Source organism: Mya arenaria, chromosome 15 (genome assembly GCF_026914265.1).
Source record: "Mya arenaria isolate MELC-2E11 chromosome 15, ASM2691426v1".
Classification (NCBI taxonomy): domain Eukaryota; kingdom Metazoa; phylum Mollusca; class Bivalvia; order Myida; family Myidae; genus Mya; species Mya arenaria.
Genome location: NC_069136.1, coordinates 14,311,039 through 14,333,294, shown reverse-complemented (window position 1 = coordinate 14,333,294; position 22,256 = coordinate 14,311,039). Strand labels below are relative to the sequence as shown.

Sequence of the window (22,256 nt, the reverse complement as noted above, 5' to 3'; positions counted from 1 at the left end):
CTTTTTTTTGCATTATGTCGTTTACGGTGCATATTTTTTATTGTAATACCTTCAAGTGTCAGTCTATAGAACTGACAAAGCTTCTTAAACTTGTCAGTTCATACTTTCCCCATTTTTTAGTTACAGATAGCAAAAAACTACAGATCAAGTCATTAAGTTGATCAGGCGGAATAAATTGTATGTTGCGGTGTTCTCCCTTGTGAGAAAGAAGTTGGCGGAACACTTTAAGATCACTTTTTGGGTTTTTTTCACTGTATTTTTGTTTACATTTTCTTTGAGAAAATGATCTACATTCACATTTCTGAATTATCTTCCACTTACTATTTCTGAAATTTGGGAATGTTCTTCTGCCATGGATCTGTCAGCATTGGTTAGATTATTTTGTAGTAATTTTGTTGTTTCTCTAGCTGTGTGTTCATTCACTTGTTCAATTTCAAAATCACTATTTAAAATGCATCCGCGTCAAAAATGTTTCAAAACAAGAGATCTAAGTCATTTCCGTTAATTTCATCCAATTTTACATTTTTTTCTGTCTTAATTATATGATTAATCACAAAATATTATTTGTTTTTAATTTTTTCTGTTGTCAAAAGTGTTTCAGACGCAACTTGATGTACATGTATATTAGCAAGGGAGGTAATTCAATTTTATTGAGATCAAGGGAAGTAATTACAATTCATGAAAAAAAGTAGTCCCAAAAGTTGATATTTTCACTATTGTTATTTCGCTGATAAAACTCCATATTCCATCGAAAAGGATGAAAGAAAGTATTTTATTTATAATCAAGCTATTATATCATATGACTATTGCTATATTAACCTAACAAAATGACTTAAGTACGAAAATAACTTGAGATGTTTTACGTATTCCAGCCCTGGAGCTACAACAGGGCCCGTATAACAGAAACATTAAGTAAGTTTAAAACAAATCAATGAAATATTAATAGACGTTTTATTATCCTGCGTTTTGCTTCTTTGATCTTCCTGCGCGTACAGATAGCATAGAGGGAACGAGATCCACCGTGATGACGATTGAATAAATAGTCGGCAGCTTATGTAGCCACTTTACAAAATGTCGGCGCTTTTGAGAGAACTCTGATACCATTTATCGCAGCTCTCATAACCTTTTGGCTTCGAAATATACATCTTTTGCGTATGACCCATAACCCAGATGGGTTATATTTCCCTCTAAGGCATCAAAATCAGCACACCGGGGGACGTGGCGGCATCAAGCCATGATGTAACCATATCGGCGCGGGTTAAACGAAAAGTTAATTAAGATGTATAAGGCCAAATAAATGGTTTGGTTAGGGTAACATCCTTTTTAAAAAAAGTAGGGTATGTTTTTTGTTGTTGCCATTTTTTATATGGCTTTATTTTGGAACGTTATGGTCATCATCGGAGAATGGTGTTAAAAAAGTGTGTATGAAGCTTTAAAGGATTTAAAGTACATATCAAAACACACTCTAAAAAAATAAATATTAATAATATTTTTTTTAATTATTGTTTAACCAACTGATTTTAACAACGGTAGGTTCGTCGCCTATTTCGCAGGTAGGTTCTGGTAACCCGAACCAAATATTGTTTGTTTTAGGCCTTAGCACGAACTTGATAATGGACATATTGTTACCGAAGTACGCACCGTCGCATTAAATTACCCTATAAGTTTGTCTTGTGGAACATCATTGTCCTATTCCTATAGGCTTTGAATACCAATGCCTTCAATCAAGAAAAACTCAACGCCGTTTGATATACTTCATTATAATACATACAGTTTGCGGTATTTATCCCTTTCATGATATTCATAATTATCAACAAAAACACTGAAATAGTTTAAAGCTAGGATGTGAATGTAATGTTTGTCCTTGTTAAACTAAACAAATGCGTCTCCCGTGAAGATTATAATTACCTAAGGTATATTACTGCTGAAGTACGCACGCAAGTAGTGCTTTGCAAATTCATTGCTATTATATGTAACCACTCAACTTACGAAGGGCATTCATAAGCCGTTTTTTGTATTTTTGCATTAGGTTACGAGAGAATATGATAATTTTCTGCAGAAACCGAAGAAAAAAGTTCGTCTCGACCAACCAAACTTAAATGAGGCTAAGCCAGTTATCAAACAAGTGACGCCTTGGTAAAAAACGAATGCACGAACTTATCCCTTTAAATTCCTTTAAAACTTCTTTTTTAAATTTGTTCAGCCCTCGCTAGGTGATTTTTTTTGAAATCTTACACTCACACAAACTATTCATATTATATTCAAATATACAGCTTAATAGTATATTAAATGACATTTGATAATAGTTTTTCTTAAAAATCGCAACAAAATTTAATTGTATGCAATCGAAACGTCATTTCTGAAATGGTGTCGTCGAAATTGTGTCCCTGCCCTGTGCGCGCTGACCTTTTGATTTGGGCGTGAGGGCGGGCGGTAACTTTCCATTGATGTAAATCTCATATTGATATGTTTACTGTTTTGTTACAGTGAACTATCTTCTATTTTTACTCGTAAATCTCTATAACTCATAGTAAAGCATATAAAATATTGTTTTATTTCATTTGTGCATCAATATAGATTTTGAAAATGGAATTATATAACCAGAGAATATGTCTTTGTATTTAATTTTTTAAATATCGTCGAACTGATTTGGATTTTGCATCGCTTTTTATCAAATTTGATAGTTTCTATTCACGAATAACTAGTTTGTGAATACAAAATACTATGAAAAGTTTTATTTATAAAAGAAAAATAAAATTTAAACAAAATGCATTGAAAAAAAATATGTTTTTCATTTTCTCTATCGTATGCATTTATGATCTTTAGCCGAATTGATTCAGGACGCGCTCGCTTGATAAAGTTAGCTGCGCAATTTCTCTGGCTTGCGTTTTGTTTTCATATTTAAATATTGACGTTATTACGTCTTCAGCAATTTACAATGGAATACAGACTTATGCACGCAAAAATGTATAAATACGCCAACAAGTGGTTGTTTTTGAGTAGTGAACATTTGTTTAAATATTTTATGAAACAAAAAGACATGAGTCACTAGTCAATCAAACGAATATACATTAAATATATGTAGGGATGTTAATGATAGAAGACCGTTCTTTTAAAGAAAACTCCGATGTTCATCGAAAATTTAGTGCTCATCATTTTAAAGGCGCACACTATAAGTACATGCAAAAATAAATATATCTGTTTGATTGAAATGCATAATCACGTTTGACTTTAATAATCGAAACAAAAAGGCATATGATTTAGATACATACAAAAATATTTTGGCGCTTATTAAACTAGGGAATTTGTGGCTACGTAACATTTGCACATAGAAATTTCATGAACATTTGTGACGCTAATATTTCAATACGCAAATTAGCGCCCTTTTTTTGTTCGCCGAAGTTTACTTTAAAGGCGCACAATATAGGTTGATGAAAAACAAACACATTTTGAATGCATTATCGTGTTAAAGTTATTTGACTCTAACGTTCACAACAAAAATGCATATGCTTTAGGTAAAAATAAATTGTCGTGGAATTTGTGGCCACGTAGGTATTAATTAAAAAACTCCATTTATTTCGGCTTAGTTTTTTTTTAGCGTCAACTTATAATGTGCGCGTTTAATATAATAAATAATGTTTTAACTCGTTGTAACGTTACAATCCACTTTTAAAAATACTAATTAGTTTAGTTTGCGCATTACTTGAAATATATTATTATTTATTATGTTATGTCGTCAGCGAAAAGGAGTCCCGTTGTGTGTGTTTTTTCTCATTATCCACGAAAAACATCCTTTAAAAAAATGAATAATAAAAATGCGTTAATTGAAATAAGGATATTTTCAGAAAACATTAAACAATATTAATTCACGATTATTAAGTACGCTACCTCCACAAAACTCAATCTTGATGACGGCGTCATTTACCAACATCATTTATTATACAGAACTTGTAGTAGCTTTGATAATAGTAATTGCAGGAACACTTATATTGTACAAGCATTATCATTTATTATTATCATTATTATTATCATTATTATTATTATTATAATTATTATTATTATTATTATTTCATTTATTTTACTTATTTATTATTATTATTATTATTATTATTATTATTATTATTATTATTATTATTATTATTATTATAATTATTACCTCAAAATCTATCCAGTTTAATCAACCATTTAACATCGGTATTAGAAATAAATAATAATAATAATAATCAATCACTGTGATCAATGCAGCTCCTCCGATAGCTAAAGAGGATCTGACGGTCTCCGATCACCTGTTTTAGAAGTACACCAGGGCACGGCCTGTAAACGCCAGCTCCACCACTTTACGGTGGTGCAAAGAAAAAGAGCTGTCGACACTTCCGTGGTGGAGCTGTGCCCTATGTTTACATGAACAATCGTGAGTATGACTTATATTTTGTTTAATAATTTCATTTAACGGACATATTTCGGAAATCGGAGAATGTGGTACCGTGTAAGAACACTTCTACTGTAGGCTGGTTACTATTTCGTTTCAATATTGTGCAAACTGTGGTGCCAGGAGCTTTTCTCCCGAATCAGACTTGTGCATATTTTGAGATATGATTGCATAGCAAGTACATTTTGGTGCTTACACACCCCGTAAGAACATTCTCACGCATGCAAACATAACTGTTATGTATAGTACCTATGCCGGAACACAACAAAACTAATAAGCACTTCTAAAAAAGGAAAAATGCACATATTTATAAAAGTGGTGGCGCTGTTGCCCTAGTGGTGGCGCTGTCGAGTAGTGGTGGCGCTATCGAGTATGTTTTGCGTATGAAGTAATATAAAAAGTTAACGCTTTTGGAATGAATACAAAAGTTGCTATGTTTATCATTCATTGAACATAATGCTGGTATGCATACTTCTTGCGGAAACAAAACTCTTCGCGAGCTACCTTAACCTTACTTAAAACTATTTCGAAACAAACGGCTAGGTGCTGTTTTTACCATAGAACTATAAGTATCTATCATGTGTGCCCGGTTATGAGGGAGGTATTCTTGCATACCGGACGTGTGTTTCCGGTCATTTGACCAGTGCTGGAAAAACGCATCTTACACTCCCCATGTAATATGAGTTACGCGCAACATTGCGCTTCTTCCTATTTCTTTTGTTGTATGGTTTATGAAAAGTACATTATTTCATTTCAATAAAGCGCAATCAAATAAATAAGTATGCAATTAATTAAAACAATGAATAATCGTAAAAACGCGATTTAAATAGTTACTATTTGACATCAATAATGATTTAAAATGACTGCGCTTTATGACGTCAGTAAACAAGGTTTCACGCGCTTTTTGGTTAAATGTACAAAAGTGCGTTTTCTACGTCAATTCTTACACAAACTGATAATTTTAGAATTGCAAGAAAAAATATCAATCATGTTTTTCCGGTCCGGACCGAAAAATCCGTCATTCGGTCACGCTGCGTGGCCTGTAACTCGGCAAGCCTCGTTACCGACTTACGAGCGTGCACTCGGGTCGGATTTTTCTATCCGTACCGGGCACACATGGTAGATACTTATAGTTCTATGGTAAAATTAACAGCACCTAGCCGTTTGTTTTCGAAATAGTTTTAAGTAAGGTTAAGATAATTCGCAGAGTTTCATTTCCGCAAGTAGTATGCATAACCAGCATAATGTTCAATGAATGATAAACATAGCAACTTAAGTATTTATTCCAAAAACGTTAACTTTTTATATTACTTCATACGCAAAACATACTCGATAGCGCCACCACTACTCGACAGCGCCACCACTAGGGCAACAGCGCCACCACTTTTATAAATATGTGCATTTTTCCTTTTTAAGAAGTGCTTATTAGGTTTGGTTGTGTTCCGGCTTAGGTACAATACACAACAGTTATGTTTGCATGCGTGAGAATGTTCTTACGGGGTGTGTAAGCACCGAAATGTACTTGCTATGCAATCATATCTCAAAATATGCACAAGTCTGATTCGGGAGAAAAGCTCCTGGCACCACAGTTTGCACAATATTGAAACGAAATAGTAACCAGCCTACAGTAGAAGTGTTCTTACACGGTACCACATTCTCCGATTTCCGAAATATGTCCGTTAAATGAAATTATCAAATAAAATATAAGTCATACTCACGATTGTTCATGTAAACATAGGGCACAGCTCCACCACGGAAGTGTCGACAGCTCTTTTTCTTTGCACCACCGTAAAGTGGTGGAGCTGGCGTTTACAGGCCGTGCAGGGGAGTAAAAAGCAATAACTAGCTCAAAGAACCGGCTTTCCTTGATAAGAGACTATTCAGATTTTTGGAAAATGTAATATCTCAAATTTTCGGATTTTGAACTGTTTATCTATCGATGTCTTGTTTCTTTCATAATGAAGTCTAGCGTTTAAGAAAAAGTTCCTATACCTTTTGATAACTATTTCAATACATACGTTTGTTAATTATAAAGTTTGAACAGGCTATTGAATCATCAGTTTAAATAGCAATGCTTGTATGTCAATAAAAAGCGTTTTTGTGTCATTTTTCGAAATCCTGAAGCACCGGGATAAGTACTAACTCGTTTCCAAAAGAAATCCTACATTTGGGTTAGGATGAACCTCTCTTACACTCTCGGCCATTGAAGATACTAATAATCTTATACGATTGGTCATTGTAAATGCTTTTTCTCACACCGCAGTTTAACAAAATACAGTACAAATCTGTTTTTTTTTTCGGTGGAACTCTTTTGTGCGTAGAAAAAAAGTAGTTCCATACGGGTACATTTTTATCTTTGCCCGTAGGCAAGATAATATTCGTTCTTACACTTTGTATATATAAGGATTTTAGTTTACATAGACTTTGATTAATATTGAAGGGTTGCTTTATACTGATAAATAAATATTATTAAATATTAATCCTGATTCCGAATCGAATTCTCACTTTAATCGTTTTAAAGCATCCAATCTCTAATTGCGCGTGTGTATCTGTTTGTCTGTATGCTATGTTATGTTTAAATAAAAGCATCCAATTCACGCTTAACGGCTACCTCCCCTCAAGAACTATGACCTGGATCTGCCCATGCTGGTATACGTGGCTGTGTGCACATTTATGGAAATGATTTTTTGCATTATGTGCCTTATTAGCATATTTATCCTCTGCAATGTGAAACATGATTTATTAAATGCCAATCATGAATCCACACGCAATTCATAACACCAAATACAAAGAAGCATTCAACACTGTTTTTAACTTTAACAAAGGTATGAACAATCGATTCAATGAGCTCGAAGTTTCATTATGATTGCAATCATAAATGTTTGGTGAAGTAACAAATTTTGTACCATATTGTCAATATAGCATTGTAATATGAAGCATCAACTATTTTCATATCCCGGTAGTGGATGTATCAACTATTTTCATATCCCGGTAGTGGATGCATCAACTGTTTTCATATCCCGGTAGTGGATGCATTAACTATTTTAATATCTCGGGTAGTGGATGCATCAACTATTTTCAAATCCCGGTAGTGGATGTATCAACTATTTTCATATCCCGGTAGTGGATGCATCAACTGTTTTCATATCCCGGTAGTGGATGCATTAACTATTTTAATATCTCGGGTAGTGGATGCATCAACTATTTTCAAATCCCGGTAATGGATGCATCAACTATTTTCATATCTCGGAAGTGGATACATCAACTATTTTCACATCTCAGGTAGTGGATACATCAACTATTTGCATATCTCTGTAGTGGGTGCATCAACTATTTTCATATCCCGGTAGTGGATGCATCGACTATTTTTATATCTCGGATGGTGGATGCATCAACTATTTTTATATCTCGGTAGTGGATGCAACAACTATTTTCTTATCTCGGGTAATGGATGAATCTTCTATTTTAATAACTCGGGTAGTGGATGCATCACCTATTTTAATTTCACGGGTAGTGGATGCATTAACTATTTTAATATCTCGGGTAGTGGATGCATCAACTTATTTTATATATCAGTAGTGGATGCATCTCCTATTTTAAAATCTCGGGAACGGATGTATCAACCATTTTCATATCACGGGTATTTGTTGCATCAACTATTTTCATATCTCGAAAAAGGATGTATCAACTATTTTTATATCTCGGTAGTGGGTGCAGGTTCTATTTTAATATCTCGGTTAGTGGGTGCATCAACTATTTTTATATATCGGTAGTGAGTGCATTTTTTAATATCTCGGGTAGTGGGTGCATCAACTATTTTTATATCTCGGTAGTGGGTGCATTTTCTATTTTAATATCTCGGGAATTGGTTGCATCAACTATTTTCATATCTCGGTAGAGGATTCATCAACTAGTTTTACATCTCGGTAGTGGATGCATCTCCTATTTTGATATCTCGGGTAGTGGGTGCATCAATTACTTTTCAACTCGGGAAGTGACTACATCAACTATTTTTATATTAAGGTTAGTGGATGCACCAACTATTTGTTATATCTCGGGTAGTGGGTAGTAACTCGGGTCGTGATTGCAACAACTAATTTTATAACTCTTTTTTAATATATCATAAACAAAGACCTTATCCGTGTTAATGGGTGTAATTGAGAACAGTTTTCAGGTTTAACGTAGTCGATCCTCTTGTCTGATGTCCTTGAATGATATAATTTAAGGAACGGACGTTGAGGTGTAAAGTTGTTTTGAATGACTGTCGAACCCGGATAATCCCGTGTTTAAATGGTCTGATTGCGTATTGATTTACACAGTATCAATTCATTTGAATTACTATTTCAAAACTTTGGTTTTTAAATACTTATCTTCAAAAGCTGTTGAATCAGCAGTTTAAATACATTGCTTGTCTGATCGTTATACACTTGAATAAATTGAAAATTATCATTTCAAATATACGTTGTACGTCTTTCGTGTGGCATGTTATTATTATTGTTAAACCGTTTTCCTTTGCGGTAGCTTCAACGCAATAATTACAATTATTAAAATCAGCAGCAGATTGAATACAGCCCTTTAATATATATTTTGTCTAGTTTGCACATTTAAATGATTTGATTGGTTAATATGAATATTTTGATAAATATTGACCAATCAAAAGACATTTAGGTTTATTTGACAAACCAAAAAACAGTTTTATACAATTGGCTGTTTTAGAAATATTACGAATTTCCTATTCAATGTGTGCTTGTTTTATTTAATAATGATAATAATAATAATAATATTAATAATAATAATAAAAACAATAATAATAATTATTGGCAAAACTGGCTCATTCGAAAACAGCTTTAAATTATTTAATAACTTTTTTTTCACGCCGAAACGTTTAAGACAACGGCTGCTTTAATTCCCAATAGTCAACCCGCTTTATATCGTAAAACGGCTTCCTCCCCCTCAAGCGCGATATCTTGGAGCTGCCCCTGTATATATACGTGGGTGTATATACCTGACATTTCATAATTAGTTAACTGACTTCTTTGTGCGCTCCGTTGGCAGTTCTTTTCATAAAAATCGATCAGTGACGACTTGGATATATTTAGTAAGTTTATTCTTTATGTGCGCAGTTTAAAGCTTTGAAAGACATTTAAATTGGAACCAGACTGCAAAGCGGTGTTTTGCAATGTTTGTATGAATTTGCATTTATGAAATAAGTTGAAGTGCTACATTTGCATATTTTTATTAGTGGCTATTTATAGACATGATAGAAGACATCAAAATGGCTACTTGAAAGGCACATATACCAGTATAACTAATTTATATTTATGTGAATTTACATTTATGAAAATAACTTTTATTACATATATTGCTTCATTACCATGTGTCTCATTTGTAATGTGAAAGATGTTTTTATCTAAATTCCCATCATAAATCCAAACCAAATATGATCGTCCGTATTTGACACAAGTGCAATACGGCTATATTTCACTCTGCTGACATCACGTTATAACCTCATTAGGCCACACCAAAGAAAATATTATTCCTCGGATGTTTGCCAAAAAAGATATGGACTGAGCTAGCAAAAAACAACAGTGTCAGATTTCATAAAATCCGGCGAGCGAAGAGTGATTTGTTTTTATTTTAATTAATATAAAGAAGGAATATTGTTTGATAAAATTGCCCTTAACTAATTTTACTAGGAAGTGGGTGCATCAACTTTTTTAACTCTGTAGTGGGTGCATCAATTCGTTTTATATCTCGTTTAGTGGGTGCATCAACTCTTGTTATAACTCGGTAGTGGGTGCATCAACCATTTTTATATCTCGGGTAGTGGATGCATCAACTCCCTTTTATATTTCGGTAGTGGGTGCATCAACTCTTGTTTATAACTCTATATGGAGTGCATTAACTCTTTTTATATCTCGGTAGTTAATGCATCACCTATTTTTATATCTCAAGTAGTGGCTGCATCACTTATTTTTATATATCGAGTAGTGGCTGCACTTTTTTATATCTCGAGTAGTTGGTGGATCAACTCGTTTTATAACTCGGTAGTTGATGCGTTAACTCATTTTTATATCTCGGTAGTAGGTGCATCACCTACTTTTATATCTCGAGTATGGATGCATCACCTTTTAATATCTCGAGTAGTGGGTGCGTCAACTCTTTTTATATCACGAGTAGTGGATGCATCAACTCTTTTTATATCTCGAATAGTGGATGCATCAACTCTTTTTATATCTCGAGTAGTGGATGCATGACCTTTTTTATGTTTCAAGTAGTGGCTGGTATCAAATCTTTTTATATCCCGGGTAGTGGGTGCGTCAACTCTTTTTATATCTCGAGTAGTGGATGCATGACCTTTTTTATGTTTCAAGTAGTGGCTGGTATCAACTCTTTTTATATCTCGAGTAGTGGGTGCGTCAACTCTTTTTATATCTCAAGTAGTGGGTGCGTCGACTCTTTTTATATCTCGAGTAGTGGGTGCGTCAACTCTTTTTTAGTGGATGCATCAACTCTTTTTATATCTCGAGTAGTGGGTGCGTCAACTCTTTTTTAGTGGATGCATCAACTCTTTTTATATCTCGAGTAGTGGATGCATCAACTCTTTGTATATCTCGAGTAGTGGATGCATGACCTTTTTTATGTTTCAAGTAGTGGCTGGTATCAACTCTTTTTATATCCCGGGTAGTGGGTGACTGAGTGAATAAACTCTTTTTGACAAATCCGTTTGTTCTTATTGTTTGTGTACTGTTTAAAGGGACTAGCTCATGTTTTAGTTAAATGCATCTTTTTGTATGACAAAATAACGTGTGGTAAATCATTGGGGGGGGGGGGGGGTAAACTAAGAAATAAAAGCTTGAACCCTTCAAACAAATGTTGATATTTGCTTAAATATCACCATTGAAGACATCAATTTTTATTTGAGATAGGGTTTTAAGCGATTCGTTGTTGCTTGATTGGTTGACTGACAAGATCACGTGATGTTATCAATGTATTGTAAAAGGGTCAAAATATCCATCATTTTTGCCAGACGTTGTGGCCTAGTGGTTAATGCGTCTGTTTTCTATTTTTATGACTTTACCGGCGAATGATCACACCCCACTAACACCGAAATATTTTTTATTCTTTAATTGTACTTTTTCTTCAATTGCTATATGATCTAGTAAAATAAATGTTTTCGAATGCATAATCGGGAAAATTATTTTGGTCCAATAACAGGAGCGGGCCCCTTTAAATAGGACTTTAGTCCGTCTCGACTGATGTTTTTGATTCTTTGGGGAAAACAATATGCTCGTTTTGAAGAACTGCCGATGCCAGACAATCCCATGTTTAACAGGTCTGATTATTCAAATCAAATGCATGCATTTAAAATCATTGTTGACATATACTTAAACGGGAGTGTGAACAAAGACTTTACCAACTACGAACTAGTTTTGGTTCAAACAAAATGCAGACAATTAGGATCACATTAATTAATTGTCTTTATATTTTACCAATTATATATTAGTGCATTTCGTTGCAAAGTTTGATAGCATTATACAAATGTATATAAATTATGTTTAATTCCTAAAACATTTGCATACAACCAAATTTTATACCGTATGCTCCGTGTTAGCCTATCGTTTAAACTATAATAAAAAAAGGTCAATGAAACTTAATTTAGTATATTTACCTGCAGGATCTTTAAAAGAATACCTTAGTTCATAGAACCACCAAATATTATGAGATGACGTCAACAAGTACTAACTTATTGAGTAAAAACTTCGTATTGCTTGAATGGTCCTCGTACTGATGCGACGCAGACGACTTTGCATCATGTTTCGGTGCGTCAAAGAAGTACAGTTTCAATGTGTCAAAAATACTGCTCTCGGAAATAATTCGTATACATTGTGTTAAAGACAGAAACAAGAATCAGATAACGATATGTAGGAGTTAAAGAATGTTCAAAATGAGGCCTTAATTTTTATTCTATTCTGGCCATAAATGATATGTTTCAAATTTCGCGCAGGTATATCTCGTATCTCGAGCTGCATCTGTATATTACATCGCCTTTGTATGGTGGATGGTTTCTTCCAACTCGTGTAATAAACCTTTCGGAGCACAAACTGTTTGGATGTATACATACCTTTCCGCAATTGTTAATTTATGTATTTTACACGTGAGTTTGGACCAGCAATCATATGCGCATGCCTACCTGAAATCGAAAAGTCGAAAGTGAAAGTAGTACTTTGTCATGTTTTCGCAAACACACAAAACCCGCGACGAGAAAACAAGGAAAGGCTTTTTTCCTTCAGTAGTTTCCAGAAACGAAAATAATTCCTGACATGGCAGAAATCAACCTCCATACAAGTTTGTTTAATATTTCCCTCCAAAATTGGCAAGTTATATAATAGAAATCGCAAATATACTAATAGTTCGCACAATCCCTTTTAACTTTAAGGCTGGCTGTCACTGTAACGATCTGGGCTAGTACTCAATATAGCTCATTTTTGGATATAAGAACGATGTAGCTAATCGGATTGGATCTTATTAATAACTGATCAATAGATTTAATAAAGTAAATGATGTATGACCATAACATTGATTCGGGTCGCATATTGAATACCACCCCTGGGTTACGATATTTATTATATCTTTATTGGAACGTGCCCAGGTGAACTGTAAAAAATTGTCGTGATGAAGCCTCGATTTAATTGGTCAAAAACATAACACAATCGTAGTTCAGTCGTAACTAAATCGAGCATAAACATACGGGCAGAGGATAGGTATATGGTGGATAATTGTGGATGACCATGGTAAATCGTCACTTTATGTTTTATGACGTTTAAGCACGAATGGAAAGGACTGCTCTTTGTTTTAAAACGACTTGCTTCGCATCTTTTTGAGGAGTCGTGAGAATTCTCCCCTGCTCATTCACATATCGATTTTATTCGCATTCCAGTCGTGGTACAATCGCCAGTATTCGTATTTCCACTGTAGGGTATTTGGCAGCATTCGTACAAGACATGTAACATTGTGTGCACGTCCACCGATTCATCACGATTAACTCCTCTCAGACTACGATAAGTCGTTGTCAACCCGGCTTGACCCAATGCATTCATCGATCGCTTTATAAATCACATGAGCATCATGTGATCGTTATATATATATCGATCGGATTTCGTGTACAGCGACACCTTCAGGTGTATTTTTGCAATTATTTATTTAGTTTTCATTTTAATTGGTATTTAAGACTTTACAAATCAGTATATTTTAACAAACACGTCACTTACTTAAAATATTATTAACATTAAACATTACATTCCGTATTAAGTGTTCGCCCATTTTTGTGGGTCAATGACAATCGAGGATTTACCTTCCTTACTGCAGCTCTATATCATGTAGAGCAGATTTGACGGTCAATATTAACATTTATTTACGTATAGAGTATTTTGTCGATCTGTGGTAAAGTCGTCTATTTTTTATATATCGCTCTGCCCTCTGCGCATGCGCGAAGTAACTATGATTGACAGTTAATGGTGCCATTTTCTAGAGGCAGTTGTAGGTTACGTCATGAACCCGAAAATAAATGTGTAATCAGCTATCAAATCGTATAATAAAAAATATTTATGTGACAATATTCAAATACAAATTTCATTTACGTTTTTCAAATGCTCTTTAGGATATACGACACATCAAACAAATTCAGTATTAAAATATGCAATATTTTGTTGATCATTATAAATAAAAAAACATAACGAGGTCATCCCAGTAAAGTTTTGTACTATGCAAACATACCTTAGGCTAATTAATTCTAATAATCTAAATATCAACAATTTGTTAATTCTAAACGAAAAGTGTTATAAGCGTTCATGTTTCCGTGCTTTTCCCTTTTGCACAAACATAAATCAATTTTTTTGCTTTTATATCAAATTCACGAAATCGCGACAATTTACCATTGCCCGACACTCATTAAATGAAGCTAACGCCTAGGCGGATTAACTTTCGCGCCAAAAAAAAAACACGTGACTACACTAAGGGCGGAGCTAGTGGGTCAACTTAGTGCGACCACTAAATAAGTAAGAGATGGGGCGAGCTTTCTCGGCCTATGGCCTCGCTCCTTTTTCTGTAGATCTAACATATACTTGAAGCTTAAAGGGGCTGTACTCCGTATGATAAAATGGCGAAAAAAAAAAGAAAACTGTCGAAAACTGACATTAACTTGGCATTGATGTGTACAATGCATTGAAACTTCTTAACTAAAGCACCACGTAGTTTACAATTTATTTAAGTTTAGCAGTTATTTCGTATTTTTTCCATTAAAAAAGATTACTGGGTATGTCTACCGGGTAGAATTCATTCCTTATGCGTGATTGGCTAGTTGGTGTTATCACGTGATATTACCGAGGTAGTTGTATAGCTTAATTATGTCACCCAAATAGAGTAAGCCGTCGTAGCTCAGTGGATACGACGCTGGACTGGAATTTTGGCGACACGGGTTCGAACCCGGTCTCCGTCACAATGTTTTTTTTTACGTTTTGGTACTTTTTTTTCAATTATGATATCAAAGCGTAACATTCTATTAGATAATTGTCCTGAAATTCGTTACAGAAAAAAACTTTTTTTGGTGCAAATCTGGTGTACAGTCCCTTTAACGGGTTTGAGAGAGTGATGGAAAGTATTGACATTTTATTAGTTTAGCAAATTTACAGAGTATGTTTTATTTAGGGCGTGAATGATCATGAGCTTTCATTTGTATTCAAACGGAAAAGTCTAAATTCTTAAGTCTTACAAGATCTATTGTATTTGCGAGGTTTTTAAAGCTAAATTGTCGCATACCATATTACCTATACCATTTCACTATACAGTCGAAACTCGATGGCTCAATATCCTCGGGACCGGCCAAAGTACTTTGAGCCTCGAGAATATCGAGCCAAGCAGGATTGCTTACAGAATGTTATTTTTTCATTTGTTACATAAAGTCTTATTTACCTCGTTTGTTATTGGCTACGCTATCTCCGCAAGAGAAGGAAGAGTTTTTATGGGCATAGTTACGCACCCTAAATTTCGTAATATGACTTATTCGTTTTTACAAAATATCATTTTATTTTTTTATTTATAATAAAAATACATTTATGTGAAAACAAGCAATTGTAAACAGTGGGTAACACAAACATAGCTTAATAGTTATATCAAAATGCATAGTAATTTAGGGATGGAAAACAATTAGAGACAGAGTTTAAAGTGATGGCATGTTTATTCAAACTGTTAAAACATTTAAATTCGATAATGATTATAATATCAGTCAAGCAATTTTAATCGATTAGCGCCTTGTGCTAAATTAAGCCAATCAAACAAATCAAGGTGTGAGATTCTTAACTGAACCCGCGAAAATAACATCGACCCAAGCAACCATATCAAAGTGTGAAATTCTCTTTTGGGACCGCGAAAACGACTTCGAGCGTGGAGAAATATTGTCCCTCAAGATATCGAGCCATCCGATCGAAATTTATATGAACAAAGAGTAAATAAAAATCGGTCCTTTTAATTTGGTTCGAGCCAACGAGGATATCGAGCCATGAGATATCGAGCCAACGAGTTTCGACTGTTCATGTATTACTAAATCAGGCTACCAATCTTTCATTGAACGTAAGCGTCCTTGGTCAAAATGTATAAATAATTAGTGTTGCCCTTAATATGCCGAACAATTGACGATGGGGCGAATTGCCACCACCTGGGGCAATTAAATAAACGTGGGCAAATTGGTCTCAGGGGTATTGTAAGGACGGGATGTTTGTGTGTTTATTATCAAAATTGAGAAAATTGGACATTTAAAAAAATAAATGCAAACAAATTATGGCAATAAGTACTTTTGTAGTATGATAAAGCTAATATTCCTGGATATTGAATCAATATCTGTAATCAATACCACTCTTATTCGATTAGGTATATTATGTTGCAATACTTACAGGACAATAATAAGGAAAAGAATCCTAATGTTTAAAATAAATTGTTTCATACAACTCTTATTCAATTAGGAATATTATTTTGCAGTACTTACGGGAAAATAATAAGGAAAAGAAAAATGTCAAGTCATACCCTAAAAACAACGCACGTATTCATGTTTGCCTTTTTGGAAAACGAATAAAAAGTAAGAATGTGTTTAAAGTTGACAACTTCAGAAAATCAGCAGAAAATGGCCAAATTAAAAAAAAAATGGAATCAGACACACACATTGTACTTCAAACATTTCAGTCTTTTGAAGAAACCGTCTGCCGAGATATTTCATAAACGTGTGAATTAAAGTTGTTTTTCAAATCATTTATTTACTTGATTTTGTTTTAATTTGTCAATTATTTACTGTTAAATTCTGCCCTTATCAAAATACACCAATGGGCAAATCAATTGTCGCGTATAAAAAATTAAAAACCAAGGGAGGTAAATATACCCAACTTCGAGACTTTGGGGTTGTTCGCCCCCGAGGGTAAATTTACCAACGAGGTTATATTTACGTTTATATACACAAAGTTGTCGCTTGGGTAGATTTCCCCACGAGTGTAACACTGCGCTCAAGAGTCAAATAAAAACAACACATGCCGTATACACTAGTTTTTTAGGTTTCTTATTCCGCTTAAATATATATCTATATATATTCTAGTCATGATTCTTTTTATCTCCGTGCGATGTCTTGAGTTATTAAAGCGAATTATCTTGAGTCACTACATCAAAAAGGTCAAGTGGTATATGTGTTCTCCTTTCATCCCAGTAATGCATGTGTGGCTTCGATCCAAACTAGCGAGGAAATGCTACAATTGCCAAAAAAAAGCTTCAATATTCAACTATGTATTGCTGATCGAGAATTGTATGTGCATATTTACTACATTTTACAACCCATTCGGTAGCTCGACACTGCCCTATCCCGGGTGGTGCTCAGCTGGTCCTAACACGACCTGAAAATGTGTTAAAAAGAAGATTAATATATATATATATATATATATATATATATATATATATATATATATTTAACAAACGTTGTGATGCGTTTTCTAATTATACAGGTATACTTGAGGAGCCTCGTCTGTTATATCCAAAAGAATAAAAAAAATGTGCAATTTACTTTTGTTTTACTTAGTTGCAATATATCGTTAAAACGACTTGCGTACGTATCTCGGTTTAAACGACCTTTTATCTCGTTTATACGAATTTTAAAACGACTTAGAATCTCTTAAAACGATTTACGTATCTCGTTAAAGGCCTAGTTTAAGCCTCATATAAAGCCCTAGTTTTAAGGAATGTATGGCATGATAATCCCCTACTGTACATCTCCTGCTAATTGCACTGGTGTCATAGTAGGGGCCAATTTCCTGTGTATTCGTTTACTGGCTCGGGGCTTATTAGGGTCCCTTTTTATAATAGAACAGCCAAACTGCACAGCAGGATACTCAGATTGGAGATCTGATAAGACAATTTGGCAAAAAGATTAAGATCAATGAACAGAGGTTGTGTACAAATACACGTTTGTTATGTGTTTTTTTTTGTGTAGGGGGGGGGGGGGTCACCTATAGAAGCCTTAAACTAGGCCTTTAAACTAGGCATTTAAAACGAAAAAGTATCTCGTTCAAGAGATTTACGTATCTCGTTTAAACGGCCTAGTTATTCGTTGAAACGACTAAGTATCTCGTTGCAACGACCTACGAATCTCTAAAAAAGAGTTATACGTTTTATTTGCCGTTTTTTTTTAAAGAAATAAGTTCTCATACCGAGTCTAGACAGTTGTTATAGTGCGAGCTGATGGTCTTTAAGATACTGTACAAAAGGGTCATTGGAGCTATTCCTTAATTAGCTCGCTTTTGTCATAATATTTTGCACACACATAAACCTGTCACAATCATTCTTATAGCCTCAATCTTCTACAAGCCTAACGAGTTGCACAAATTGACAGGCATTCGTAGATAGTGTTCATGGAACATAATAACAATCAAAACATCTTTTTATAGACGTAAAGAAGTGCCACAAATAAATTATTCATTATCGCACTAATACAAAGACTAATACAATAATCTTGGTAAGATTGTTTAGCATACCTTTCAAAGTTGAAAGTTGCCAAAACAAAATATGCCAATTACGATGTGATTTATGATAAGAGAAATAAATGAAATGTAAAGAAGTTGCTAACTATTATAATTCAGCCGCTCTAAAAGCGTATATCAAATTCGCTGCAGTTAAAAGGTCAAAGATAGATCATGGGTATAGGCTTGCGGTCCACTTTGAGGCTGTTTCTGCCTGCCCTGACCTCCAGGCCGGTGTCACCTTCCCTTGGTGCTATATATTGAGTGTCTCGGGCGGACGGTACGTTTACTTTAATGACATACGAGTGTTCAAAGCAGGCCCTTGTCCCTTGAATAATATTTGACAAGAACAATGGACCGTGACCTCGTTCAATCGTGTGTTGTTGTTTTTTGGAACTCGAGGTTTTGATTATTGGGGACTGACGGTTGAACACTAATAAAAGCGGAGCCGCGGCACGACGGCACCCGCCTCAACACAGTAATGTGGATCATGTTTGAATTCCAGATTTGGAATATTTCTTTATTTGCATTTTCTTCAATAAGTTAGATGTTAATCTGAATCCCGGTTTGGGCGTTGGCCCTTAAATTCAGTTTTATTCAAGAACAAGGACCATATGAGCACCAGATTTATTTAGTACAGAAAAGGACATTGCAGTAGGGTATGCAACTAGATAGGTCTTTGCAACAATCCTATAATTCTATTTCTGAATTAGCTATTTGTTTGGCTTAATATTTGACACTTCCTAATTATTTGTATTAAAGCAATCTTGTTTTAACCCAATACTTACTGATTAATGAATAATTACAGCTTAATGACAAGGATTCGTATACACAATACCAAAATAGAATAGGGGGCGCATTCGGCGCGTGCCTCCCCTAAAATCGTCCTTTTTTACTTTTTATTTCAGTTTAGGGGTAAAGGAGTAATACAATAAGCCAAAATGCACTATTTCGAACTAGAAAGTTTCTTGGAGAAGTAACCCCCGTACCCTGCCAACACTTTAAACCAAATAAATTTCGGTTCTAACACTAGGCTGTGGTAAGTTTTTCGGTTTTTACCATATATGGAATATTAAAATAGTCACGTGGTGTGGGCATGCGCGGTGCTACACTACCGTGATGCTGACTGTAACAAAAATGGCTGCCTAGAAGAAGGAAATGTGTTGCCGGTAACGAGACTTACGCATACTTGGTTGCATGTTTGTATGAAATCATGAGAAGATAAGTGGTGTTAAATGTGTGTAATTTAAATACTTTGTTCAATTGAGTTTAGCGTCGTAGCCAACGGTGAAAATGGCATCGATCCAATTCCAAAATAATAATTGATGTTTTTTATTTCAATATTTGTTAGTTCTTTTTATGTTTTTACTTTGACTACATATAGGCTAAGGATACAAATCCGTACACTTTTTAAGTGTTTCACACTTATCTTTTTTGTTGTAAGTTAAAATTTCGTATGAAACATCTTTGGTTAATGTGACAACAGATTCCCGTCCTAATATTTTTTTATGTAAAAAAATCGTTCATATTATGAAAAGAAAAACACCATTTAAATTATGCTATGGAGGGCACATATACTGTTTCCTTGCATGGTAATACAATTATAAATCATACCGATGCTATTTTGAATAAACACTACTGTAATGCACCAGTCAATTGTAACCACGGCCCCCCTAGGTCCGGGGGTGTGGGTGGGGTATATACCAGGGATAGCTGGGGAAATGGGCCGTGTTTTTACCTTTCAGGTGGCCCCACAGTGCCGGGTGAATGAGGTGGTTTTGTCTTCGCTTTAAATATACCTAGGGTCCCTGGCGGACAGGGGCATTTGGCGGGGATCTTACCATCTGTTTGTGCCCGCAGGGCGGGGATTTTAGCTGGGGTTGGCTGGGCTGAAAGTCAAAATCCCCGCTATCCCCCAGAAAGGGAGGGGGGGGGGGGGCATGGTTACAATTGACTGGTGCATAAGCCTCACTCAAGTTATTTATTGTTTCAAATGTTTTTTGGAACAATTGCAATTCAAATGTTAAGATTATTTATATTTATAAATATCTTGAAGTTAACATAACCACAAAACCTCAAAAATGCACATGAATCTTCTGAGGTCATTCCCGCGTGTGCTACATTATGATTTTTAAGCGTATTTACATTAAATGGCATTTTTTTTTTTAAAAAGTACTCGACAAACAAGATGAAATTAATGACCAAGGCAAGCCCTGTATTCATCAAATAATGCACCAGTCAATTGTAACCACGGTTCCCCCAGGTCTTGGGGTATACCGGGGGAAAGGGCCGTGTTTTTACTTTCCAGGTGACCCCGCAGGGCCAGGTGACCGTGGTGGTTTTGTCATAGGGCCATATTAAGCCGAGATTGGGCGTTATTTAGAGTCTCTGGGGTGCGGGGGCATTTGGCCGGGGTTTAAACATCAGTTTGTCCCCGCAGGGCGGGGATTTTACCCGGGGTTGGCTGGACCGAAAGTCAGACCTGGGGGGGGGGGGCTGGTTACAATTAGTAGGTGATCAGTATTTGTGCCCTGTTTGGAAATATACCACATATGGTCAACCAGTAATGTCATAATTATTCTTTAAGCTGCCCTGCTATAACTCCTGTTTGAATTCTTTTCATCTCAGTAAGTTATTGTGGGGCTATTAGAACAGGTTATATGAAAGTTGACGTCACGGTATGTGAATTTCATCACCAACATCAGAATCTTCTATTTAGAAGTAAGAGCCACATTGTTGGTTGCTTGTCATGTAATGGGACAAAATAAAACAATTTATCATGAGGAAATAGTTGTCAAACATTTAAAATGCTCCAAAAAACTGATGTTTACAACCATGTACACAGGAGTTAAGAAATGAAAAAGACATGTTTGTGAATTGTCACAGTAAATAAATACTGCCGGTAGATATCTATAACTGTCTCCGATGCCCAGTTGTAAAGTTGTCCGCCTAAGGAGTTGGAGGTCAGGGTTCAAACTCCCAAGCCACTTCTTACTGAAATACTTTAAAAGTTGGTACAAGTACATGTAGCTCCCTTGTCTGGTGCCTGGCAGTGTAGTGCTTGAAAAAGTGGTGTATTCAGTACTGGTTTAGTCTAGGTAAGTTGCACCTGTGTATCAGTGCTTCACACCTAGCCCGTGAAGGAACTAAGGGGTCTCTTTGTAAAAGAGCTAGGGTATTGCACCTGGACTCTTGTTTCCCACATCTGCCTTTTGCTACATCTTTTTCTATTTTTTTCTATTTTATAAGGTGGTTGTCTCAAGGTGTTCATGTTAAATAAAGCATTCAGGGTTGTTTATCTTCCAAGTCTAATTTCATCATGTAAACATGACGGTATTTTTCATGGTCTCTGCACAATTGCCTCCGAATATGACAATTCTGTCTCATGGAAGTGGCATGCAATGCACCAGTTATTGGTTTCCCCCCCAGACCTGGGAATTTGTTGTTACAATTGACTGGTGCAATTTAACTTGTGTGATCATCTTTTTCAAAAATTTAATATTGTCACTCTTCAGACAGTTTGAGGGACGAATTTCTCATAGTATACTATACATGACAAACAGAATACTTGAAAAAAAATGTCTGTTTTTCAGCCTGTCTGTGAATTTGTTAAAATTCACAGCCGAAAAATGACAGGCGTGAGCCTTGCATACGAGAAAGGCTAAATACCCTCTAGGGTTATAACATTGAAAAGTCAAAAGATAGTAATAGTAATCTTTTCTTTTTTTTGAAAAATGTCCACACACACTTCAAACATGAATAATATTGATATCAAGTCA

General features: G+C 35.0%; 1 protein-coding gene across 1 annotated transcript in view; it reads right to left on the bottom strand.

The window, feature by feature from the left end:
• Window positions 1–4,253, bottom strand: part of LOC128219545 (uncharacterized) — a 28,834-nt gene extending 24,581 nt beyond the window's left edge. The window contains exon 1 of the mRNA XM_052927365.1: window positions 4,157–4,253. The gene's annotated coding sequence lies outside the window, so the exon portion shown is untranslated. The remainder of the gene's footprint in view (window positions 1–4,156) is intronic.
• Between the last annotated feature and the right edge of the window lie 18,003 nt (window positions 4,254–22,256).